The following is a 10,529-nucleotide window of genomic DNA, read 5'->3' as shown; positions in this document are numbered from 1 at the left end:
GTGGCTTTGGCTCTGGGAAGGGGCGTGCGCCCTCTGGTGGCCACGGAGCAACGCAGCTCCCTGGGCTGCTACGCCGGGACCTTGGTGTGTTCTTCCCCTGCCTCTTCCAGCAGTGCCCGAATTTATTGGGTGTATCCTCGAGCTGGAGTGCAGAGGGGAAGTGCGTGAGGCGTTGGGGTTGTTGGCGATCCAGGCCCCTCTCTCGGGGCTAGGTAGAGGGACTGGAGGCTGGGATGAAGGGATGGCATTGATGAGGGAGCTTGGGACTGAGATCGCTGGGGAGGGACTGTGGGAACAGTGTGGTGGTGGTGGGGGGGGGAGCCCTGAGTCCACCAAGAAATGAATCTCTACTCAAAGATCCAACAATGTGGGCTTTTATGTGGGTCTACTGACTGCAGAAGGAGTGGGGGTGGAGATGATGGTGGTAGGATGAGGCATTCCCATTCCAGGCCAGGCAGCTTCTGCCTGACCCTCGCCCTTAGCAATGGCATCCCCACAGATCCAGTTCCACCTACCCCTCCATGGCCCCATTTCTGCCTCTACCCACCTGCCAGCCCTAGTTCTCTCTCCATTGCCTGGGCCTTCTCCCCAATCTCCAGCAGTCCCGGAGGCGTTGGGGCACCCTCTCCCCCTCCCACAGTGTGAGGTCTCCTCTCCTCTGTGAACCAGGGAAATAGATGGAGCCCCAGTAGAAGAAATCCAGGTGAGACTTCTGGATTTGGGTACCTTGGCCTGTAGGCCCACCCAGGGTCAGATCTGTGATCTTGTGCCCATCTCTGTTCTGGCAAAAGGACAGCGTTCAGCAAGTCTCTGCTCATGGAATTAGTGAATTCCTTTCAATTTATAGGAGCAAACTTAGAGATGCTTCCTCCATACTCCTCCTCACTGTACAGATGGGGAAACTGAGGCACACAGCAGGTAAAGAATTATATTCCAGGATCACAAGGAGCGGATGGGTGGGTGGCAGAACCGTGGTTATGAAGGGCACTGGCCTGATCTGGGTTTGTACTCAGTTCTGATACTTGCTACAGAGCTTAGGTAAGCCACTTCCTTCCTTCTAAACCTCAGTTTCCTCATTTGTAAATTGAGGATAAAAACTCTATCTACTTTCCAGGCTAATTGTGAGGATTAATTCTGGTGATGATGATATGGGGGAGAATAACAATGAGCGTGCACTTTGTGTCAGGTGCTGTGCAAAGTGACTCAGCATGTCACCTTGCTAAGACCAGCTCACAGGCAGAGTGACAAAGCCCCTACCAGCGGGGCTCCAGGCCTCCAGGATGAGTTCCAGAACTCCTCTGCCTATGCTAGGGCTGGAGGCAGAGGGAGGGACAAAATGACCTTGGACTGTCCCCTGTGCAGTGCTCCCACGTTCCGAGGCCTGGATCAGATTTCCGGCCTCCCGGGAGGGCAGAGGGGCCTAGATGATGGAGGAAGCATGTGTCCTGGCCTGGGCTGCTGGACCTGGGGGCCTTGCCCTGGAACCTGGGGCCTTTCCTGCAAAGGGAATATCCAAGAGCAGGAAGGAAGGAAGTGGGGAGGGGGAGGAAGAGGGGGGAGGGCAAAAGGATGGGACAGGCCCCAGCTGGGAGTGAGTTCTCTCTGGGACCGGCCAAGAAATGAGGACATCTGGACTGGCCTGGCTGAGAGGTCATGGGGCTGGTCGCCCTGGCTGGGGCTCGGATTTGGGTGGTGGTGGTGGTGGTGGTGGGGTGGGGGTTCCAGAAAAGAGGATTCGTTCATGCTCTGTCCCCTCATCTGTGTAACAGGTACAAGAACACCTCCTTCCTGGGCTGCAGGGGAGTAAAAATGAAGTTAGGAACGTGAAGTGCCGTGTGGGCCTGGAACATAGTAGGTTCGTCAGGCCCGTTAGTCCCTCCTCCGTGGCCTGGCTGCCAGACCTGCGAGACAATAGACAGTGCACAGACTCCCACTGCCTGGGAACTCTTGCATTCATTCACCCATTGTGTGTTGGGGGTCTGGGTCTGTTAACCTGCCCCACAGCGCGGGTCTGTAGTGAGGGAGGAGGATAAGACAACAAGCAGGGAAGGGTGCACAGGACCTGTGACAGTTCAGAGGGGGTGCCTGCTGCAGCCTGGGAGGTGAAGGAAGGCTTCTTAGAGGAAGTGATATTCACGCCCGGACACAAAGGATGAGTATGCATTAGCCCGAAGACGGGCATGGTGGGGAAGAGGATTCCAGGTAGAGGGAGGGCCTTTCCCAAGCTCAGGTCAGGGAGAGCAGGGCTATGGTGACAGCAGAATGTGTGGCAATGAGTGGTGGTGGTGGTGGTCGTGGTGGTGGGGGGCAGGCATGGGTCAGGGATAGGGCTGTGGGTTTTATTCTGAGAGCACTGGGGAGCCACAGGGGTCGCATGGTCAGAGTGGAGGCACTCAAGGTCTCCGTGGTGCGACCTGCCACCTCCATGCCCTCATCTCTCACGGCTCCTCCATGGGGAGCAGCCAGGTTGGAGCATCAAGCCCCCCAAGTAACTCAGGTGTCCCCACCCCTTTCCTTGCCACGCTCCTACCTGGGTATTATTTCCCTGGATCAGCAGCCCCTTACGCTGACCATGCAGACAGCACAGGGAAGGGCAGAGCTGCCCCCAGTTCCCTTCCTTTCGGATGAACGTGGAGAGTGTTGTTTGAATGTGTGGGAATCAGAGTGAAATAAAAGCAGTTGAGTTAGTTTGTGTGGTTTTCCCACCTTTTAGGTAGAAATGAAATACATATGCATGCACAAGCTACAAAACACAAATTGTGAAATTTTGGTGATTCTGAATATGGGTGAAATTTCTGTATATTTGCATTTAAAACCGGCATCACACCTTATAAAGGTGAATGGTACAATTCATGCTACTCATTTAAATTTTTAATTTTTCTTTACTTAGAATGACATTAAACAGCAAATAAAAAACATCGTGAAAAACCAAGAGGTAGACTACATAGCAAAGCTTTATATATGTTTACTTGTATACTACTTTGTGCTTTTCCTATTGGTCCTTTCCCCCTGCGTTTTGAACAAGGGGTTCTGCACGTTCATTCCAAGCGGGGTCCTGCGCTGTACCAGCCCTGGGTAGCCGACAAACCCTTCCATCTCTGTGTCAGCCAGGGAGAGCGGAGCTGCCTCCTTTTCTGTGCCACACATCCCAGCCGGTGGGAGGCCTCCGCCCTCCGGGGGCTTGCCCTCTCCAGGTGCCACAGTTCAGGGTGTGGGGCAGTGCTGGGCATCTGGGAAGGCAGCCCCTCACGTCTGAAGATGTTGCTGCCCCTGGCCTCTGGGGGCATCTTCATTGACTGCCAGGTTGCCATCCAGCCTGGCAAGCTTCATGAATGTCCTGGCTCCCTCCCCTTAAGATGGGGCTCCCCAAGGCCTACAGGGGGGCCTCAGAAACAGGCTATTGTGGAGGCAGAGATGAGCTTCTTTCTCCCCCGTCCCAGAGCCTGTCCCTCCTTAGGTGAGGGACAGGGGGTGATCTCTGTTCGTGGCTTACTTTTGGGGGAGAGTAAAAGGAGAAACAGAAACCCCCTTGGCAGTGATCGGCCAGCAGCCTGGCAACCTGTCCGAGGCCCTGGCGCTTAAGGTGGAGGGAGTGGGGGTGGCAGTGCAGCTGGGTCAGAGGAAAAGAGGCCCCCTGGGAAGGGCAGGGGGGCAGGGGTGGAGCAGGCAGCACGGGGTGCATGAGACTCCCTCTCTTACTGTTTGTCTTTGACTCTGGTCCCAGACCCACTAACTCACAAGCTCTCTGACCCTCTTTCCCCCTTTACACCACGGGGTGATGACTGGACCCGCCCCAAGAACTGCTGTGAGCATTCTCTGAGCTAATTCACAAAATACGTTTAGTGCAGAGCTGGGCCCTTGTACGCTGCCACTCACGGAAGGCCTCCCTCCTCGGCCACCAGGAAGGCCCTCGTTCCTCTCCTCCCCAGGTCCTCCTCTCCTCGCTGCTCTGCTCCCCCCACTTCCTCTCTCTGCTGCTCCTCCAGCAGACCAGGCGCATGCCCCCTCAGGGCCTTTGCACTTTGCTGTCTGTCCGCAGCTCTGGTCTCCCAGAGGCTTGATGACTATTGTTTCTTGGGCCTTAATATAAATGTCACCTCCTCTGGGATGGTGTGGACCGTCCCCGCTGACACCCCTGAGGTCACTGTTACATTCACGCTTCTAATTTTCCACATGGCACTAATTTTGTTTACTTGTTTGTTCAGTGTCTTTCTTCCCTGGCTCCCAGCTGGGAGCCTCAGGTGGGTGGGCACCTTGTCTGTCTTGTTCTCCGTGTCCTAGTAACTGACAGCACATAGTAGGTGTACCACACAGAGCCCTGCTTTTGTGAAGTTCTGTTTAATAAGCGAGGCAGGATTGAACAAGCAAACAAATGTTTGATACATATTTGTAAATTAATATTTTTAAGTGTGGTAAGATACACGTAACATACAAATTACTATCCTCACCATTTCAAGTGTACAGTTCAGTGGCATTAAGTCCATCAAACTGCTGTGCATCCATCACCATCACTCATCTCTAGAACTGTTTTCATCACCCCGAACTAAAACTCTGTGCCCATTGGACAGTAACTCCCCACTTCCCTCCATCTCCAGCCCCAGGCACCCACCACTTCACTTTTTGTGTCTATGAATTTGACTACCCTACGTAGCTCATATAAGTGGAAACATACAGTATTTGCCTTTTTGGGGGCTTATTTTGCTTATAATGCCCTCAAGATTCACCCATGTTGTGGCATGTGTCGGGATTTCCTTCATTTTTGAGGCTAAATACTATTTCATTGTATGTACACACCACATTTCGTTTATCCTTTCCTCCACGGATGGACACTTGGGTGGCTGCCACCTCTCGGTTATTGTGAATGATGCTCCTGTGAACACGGGACCCTGCTTTCAATTATTTTGTGTGTATACCCAGAAGTGGAATTGTTGGATCATATAGTAATTCTGGTTTTTTTTTTAAGGAACTACCTACATGGTCGCACCCTTTTATATTCCCACCAATAGTGCACAAGGCTTCCAACTTCTCCACATCCTCACCAGCACTTATTTTCTGTTAGGTTTTGGTTCTGGCTTTATAGTAGGCATCCTCATAGATATGAGTGGTCTCTCACTGAGGTTTTGGTTTGCATTTCTCTAATGATCAGGATACATATTTTGAAGGGAACACGTTTAGAGAGAATAGAGGCTCCGGAGTCCTTAGCTCCAGTCGCCTGGAGGCTCCGATGTCTGGAACGAGATGGCATTTACATTGAGGCCTAAAAGAAGGGAAGGAGGCAGCTAGCGGAGGACCCGGTGGTGGTGGTGGAGGAGGAGGAGGAGGAGGAGGAGGAAAGGAGGGGGACCATTAGGCAGGAAAGAACCTTCAGTCAGCAGAGTGGGAAGAGGAAGAGGGGGAGGGGGAGGAGAAGGAAGAGGAGGAGGGGGAGGGGGAGGAACATTTCAGGGAGAGGGAGCAGTAATGCAGGGGCCGGAAGTGGAGTGAGTGCTGCATATTTTTGCTGGAGAAATGGCAAACAATGGGCAAGTGGCCGGTAGTGGGCGATGTGGTCTGAGGGGTAGGCAGGGCTGGATAATCCAGGGCGTCGGCCATGGAAAGGGGTTTGTATTTGCAATGTATAGTTTCCTCAGGTTGTGGAGATGAGAGGTGGGGGTGGGGCTGAGGGGAGACACAGGGACAGAGGGATGGATGCACAGAAAAACAAGGTTTGATTGGCAGGTGATGTTGCCATGTGTGCAAGGGGCAGTGTGTCGCACAGGCAAGTGGTGCGTTTGGGTGTGTGTATGTGTGCACATGGAGGCCTGGGGTATGTGGGTGCTTATGTGTGTGTGTCTGGACACCCCCGAAGTCTCGGTCATTATGTGATCTTCCTTAGGAACGTGCTGTACCTACTTCCCTCCTGCCCACGAAGTCCACCCCGCGGGGAAGGTTCAGTGCTGCTTCCTGGGTTCCTCCCACAGGTCCGGAGCCATCCCCAGGGGCTCAGGCTGGCTCTGAGAATGACGACCAATGCTTGAAGGTTTGGAAACAAGCGTTTGTCCTCCTGGGGCCAGAAGATGACTCCATGTCCCAACTTTGCAAGGCCGCAGGGACGCCTTTGCCACGGGCTAGGGGAGCAGGGCCGGTTGCTGCAGTACCGAGAAGGACCGCACGGGGGCAGCCGAGGGAGCCGAACCAAGGAGTGGAGACTAACGAGTGAGAGGGGAAGGTTGGGGTGCACGCGGCGGGGCAGGTCTGGGGGCGCACGTCTGCGGGGCTCTGCGGTTTGTTTCCGCCTCCAAGCGGCTGTGTGAGGAAAAAATGAAGTCATGAGCTCATCGCCATCCCAGTGGCATCTCATTTCATCCTCAAAGCCACATCCTCTCCTCACAGGCTCAGGGAAGTGGAGCCACTTGCCAAGGCCACTCAGCGCTGGGAGTCAGCCCAGGCCTGCCTGACCTCTCCTGTGCTCTAACCACTGGCCCACCCCGAATGAATTCATCGCAGGGCAGTGCTGATCATCACTCCCCTGGCCTAACCGCGTCCCCACTACCCCCTGCATCATCAGAGCACTCCCCCAGCCTGGGCAGGGCCAGGACAGCCTGGGGAGGGAGGCTTGGACTTGAGACCTCCCTGAAGGCCCTGGGGAGGAGCGTGCCGGGCCCTGGGGTGAGCTCAGATGTATGCCCTCATCACCGTGGTAACAACACCCATAGTAACATGGGCCTTCTTTCTGACTTTCCCTTGAGGCAGCAGGTTAGGAAATGGTATCTAGGGAACCTGGCCGAGCCCTTGGCCTACCTCTGGGGCCACTGCCACCTCTGCTGAATCTCCTCTGAGCATCAGGCCAAGTGCAAGGGAGTCTAAGCTGGGGTACAACAAGGGTCCCCCTCAAAAAAACTGACTGCTGACCCCCCAGCCCTCCCATGTAAGTGTGTGACTAGCAGTTTAACTATCCCAGGAGGAAAAAAATATGGATGGTTTCAGCTGAGACCATTGAACAGAGGGGCAGACTGAGGCCCAGAGAGAAATAAGAAGCCAACCAGGTTCATGGAGAAAGACCCTGTTTATTTCTATCGAAACGGGGCGTCAGTATAAGACACATGCCACAGGCTGGAGATTGAGAGGCCGAAGGACAACCATCTGGCCCCCTTCTCCAGAAAGTTTTTCCCGACCCACCCCCTCTGCCACCAATGTCAGAAATGGTCTCAGAGTTTCCTTGACACTTTGTCTGGTTACCAAATTTACAGTTGAGTTGCTTTAAGGGACCTCAGAGGCCCTCAGTCCATTCTCCTCGTCAGTCTAAAAATCCCCTCTCTAACCTTTCTGACAGCTGCCCATCTTGCTTGCACACTTCATGTAATGGGGAGCTCACTACCTGAAAAGGCAGCCTGTTCCATTGTAGACAGCTTCTAGTGAGACTGGCCTTTCTGTGCTAGCCAACTGTTGGAACTAACTCATTCTGTGGAGCACAGAACAGTGCTGCTGTCTGCTACACGCAGGCTGTCTCTTTCCCCCCTTAAGCCAGCCTTCTCTCCAGCTTAAAGGGTCCCAGTTCCCCCAAAACAATCTTTGCAGCCTTTCATCTCCTGAGCAGTTCTCTACTGGGTATAATAATCTGGGTGGGACTGGCCCCTTCTGGTGACTATTTTTTCCTCAAAATTTACAGTGAACAGTCCTATAACCACCACTCAGAATTTACAACTTATGTTAATATATTTGTTTTATTATTATGTATGCATCCCTCTATCCATCATTTCATTTATTAAAATGTATTTCAAAGTAAGCTGCAGGTAACAGTAGACTTTAGCATATCACTAACTGGAGTTCAATATTTGTTTGTGGTTCTTTGATTTTTTGAGGCAAAATTTATATGTAATGAAATGCACAAATCTTAAGCACACCACTGATTGAGTTTTGACAAGTGCATATACTTGTCCACACCAATGTCATCAAGCTATAGAATACTTCCATCACTACAGAAGCTCCCTAAGCACCTCCTGTCCCCACTGATTTCTTCCCACAATGGCCCATTGTAGGACTTCATAAAAATGGAATCATGCAGGATCTACTCTTTTTGTGTCTAGCTTATTTCATTCACCATAATGTTTTGGAGATTCATTAATAGTTTGTTTCTTTTATTGCTGAGTAGAATTTCATTGTATAGAGTTCTTTTTTTAATTGATTTTTTTTAGAGAGAGAGAGAAGGAGAGAGAGAAATATTGATTTACTGTTCCACTTAGGCATCATTGGTTTATTCCTTTTTTAAAATTTATTTTTAATATATTTTTATTGATTTCAGAGAGGAAGGGAGAAAGAGATAGAAACATCAATGATGAGAGAGAACCATTGATTGGCTGCCTCCTGCATGCCCCCCACTGGGAACAGAGCCTGCACCCCAGGCATGTGCCCTGACGGGGAATCGAGCCATGACCACCTGGGTCATAGGTTGATGCTCAACCACTGAGCCACGCCGACCGGCCATTGGTTGATTCTTGTATGTGCCCTGACTGAGGATTGAATTCACAACCTTGGGACAATGCTGTAACCACTGAGATACCTGGCCAGGACGACCCATTTCCCTTTCAATGGGCACCTTGGACTGTTTCTCATGGACAGAAGAATGGATGGATGGATGCCCATCCAGGTCTCCCTGCCCTGAACTTGTACAATTGTTTTTTTGGAACCCGAATGTCAGCTTTTCCATTAGTTTTCATTAAATTCCATCTTGTTGGTTTTGACTTAACCCTCTAGCTCAGCGGTTCTCAACCTGTGGATCGTGACCCCTTTGGGGGGTTGAACGACCCTTTCACAGGGGTCGCCTAAGACCATTGGAAAACACATATATAATTACATATTGTTTTTGTGATTAATCACTATGCTTTAATTACGTTCCATTTGTAACAATGAAAATACATCCTGCATATCAGATATTTACATGACGATTCATAACAGTAGCAAAATTACAGATGTGAAGTAGCAATGAAAGTAATTTTATGGTTGGGGGTCACCACACCATGAGGAACTGTATTAAAGGGTCGCGGCATAGGAAGGTTGAGAACCACTGCTCTAAAGGGATCCTTTTGCACTGGCTTTATTCTACGTATCAATACTGCCCTTAAAGCCAGACCAAAGCTCAGAGCTGCCTTAGCCATTTTGACAGCTTACGTGGAAATGAAGCCAGCACAGTGGACTCGTGGCTGCAGCTGTGGAGGAAGACCCCGTTTGGGAGCCTGGGTTCAATACTGCCTGTGGCTGGATCTACTTCTGGACTTTTCATTTACATGAGACCCTTTGAACCAAAGCCGGTCTCTGTCACTTGCAACCACCAACGCTGTACCTGCCCGAGCTCCTGAATTGGCTGAGTAGGGCCCTGCAGGGTGTGCCAGTCCCGGGTGAGCATACAGAGGGCCTTCAGTGGTCATGCTGAGTGGAGGGGACATGGGAACATTTTCCATGGCCATGTCCTAGAGGAACTCCCAGCTGTCAGGGAAGAAGGACACTCATAGGGCAGTCCCTGCTATACCAGCTGAAAGCTAAGCTAAGGTGGATTTCGCCCAAGGTTGGGGAGGGGAGTAGGAAAGGGGACCACTCTTCCATAGAGCTCCTTCCTGAGCTGCCACGCCCCGACCCTCTCCAGAACAGGCGGAAGAGCTCAGTTACAGTACCCATCAGGAAGTGGAGTCTGGCCTTTGCCAAACACTTCCTAGAGGTGTGCTCTGGGGTAGGCCGCTTATTCTTCCTAACTTCAGGTCAAATGGGATGAATGATGTCCACCTCATGGGGTTTTTGTGAGGATGAGATGAGATAATGTATGAAATGAGATAGTGCCAAGAATTAAGCATGAACCTGGCTCACAGAACACTCAATAGAAGTTAAGCAGCTGTGATTATTGTTTTCAGTGGTTTCGCCTAACCAATGATTGCGCCTGGTGGGGCAGGTGCAGTTCTTGTAGACACCAGGAGATGGCGCCACGATCCCAAAAGAACCCATTCGTGACCAACTGCTTACTGAAGGGCTTGGACAGGGCGGCTTCTCGGACCGCCGCCAGTTAGACCCCCTCCCTTCCCCACGGCAGTTCCAGGGAAGAAGGTCCCTCCGTTTCCGTTCGTATCGTGGAGGAGCGTGGCCTTCCAAGACAGCCTGGGCCGAGCTGAGGAAATGCTCAGGCTGGACCAGGCAAAGGACTTGCAGAACGAGCGAGCATCCCGGCGCAGAGGGCCTGTGGCTGGGCCTCGGAGCGCGCTGGGCTTGGTGCTGAGGCAGGGGATGACCCATATGACCTCTACTCACCTCCTTTATGGATGAGAGAGAGAGTTCGCGCGCGCGGGTGCTGCTCAGCACAGAGGACCCAGGACCGTGCTTGGGTGGGTGACTCGGGACGCCCTGGTAATTCTGGGTCCGGCCAGCAGAGGGAGTTAGAGAGCCTCCTGGACCTCGCACGGGCCCCCTAGCAACCTGGCGCTCGCCCTCCTGCAAACCATCCTGGCTTGGCAGCGATCCCCGGGCAGGAGTCGACTTGTCCCATGTCCCTTCGCTTAAAAAGACTT

The sequence above is a fragment of the Myotis davidii genome, unplaced genomic scaffold (genome assembly GCF_000327345.1).
Source record: "Myotis davidii unplaced genomic scaffold, ASM32734v1 scaffold545, whole genome shotgun sequence".
Classification (NCBI taxonomy): domain Eukaryota; kingdom Metazoa; phylum Chordata; class Mammalia; order Chiroptera; family Vespertilionidae; genus Myotis; species Myotis davidii.
The sequence above is the reverse complement of the archived record's forward strand: the minus strand, read 5'-3'. Positions refer to the sequence as shown.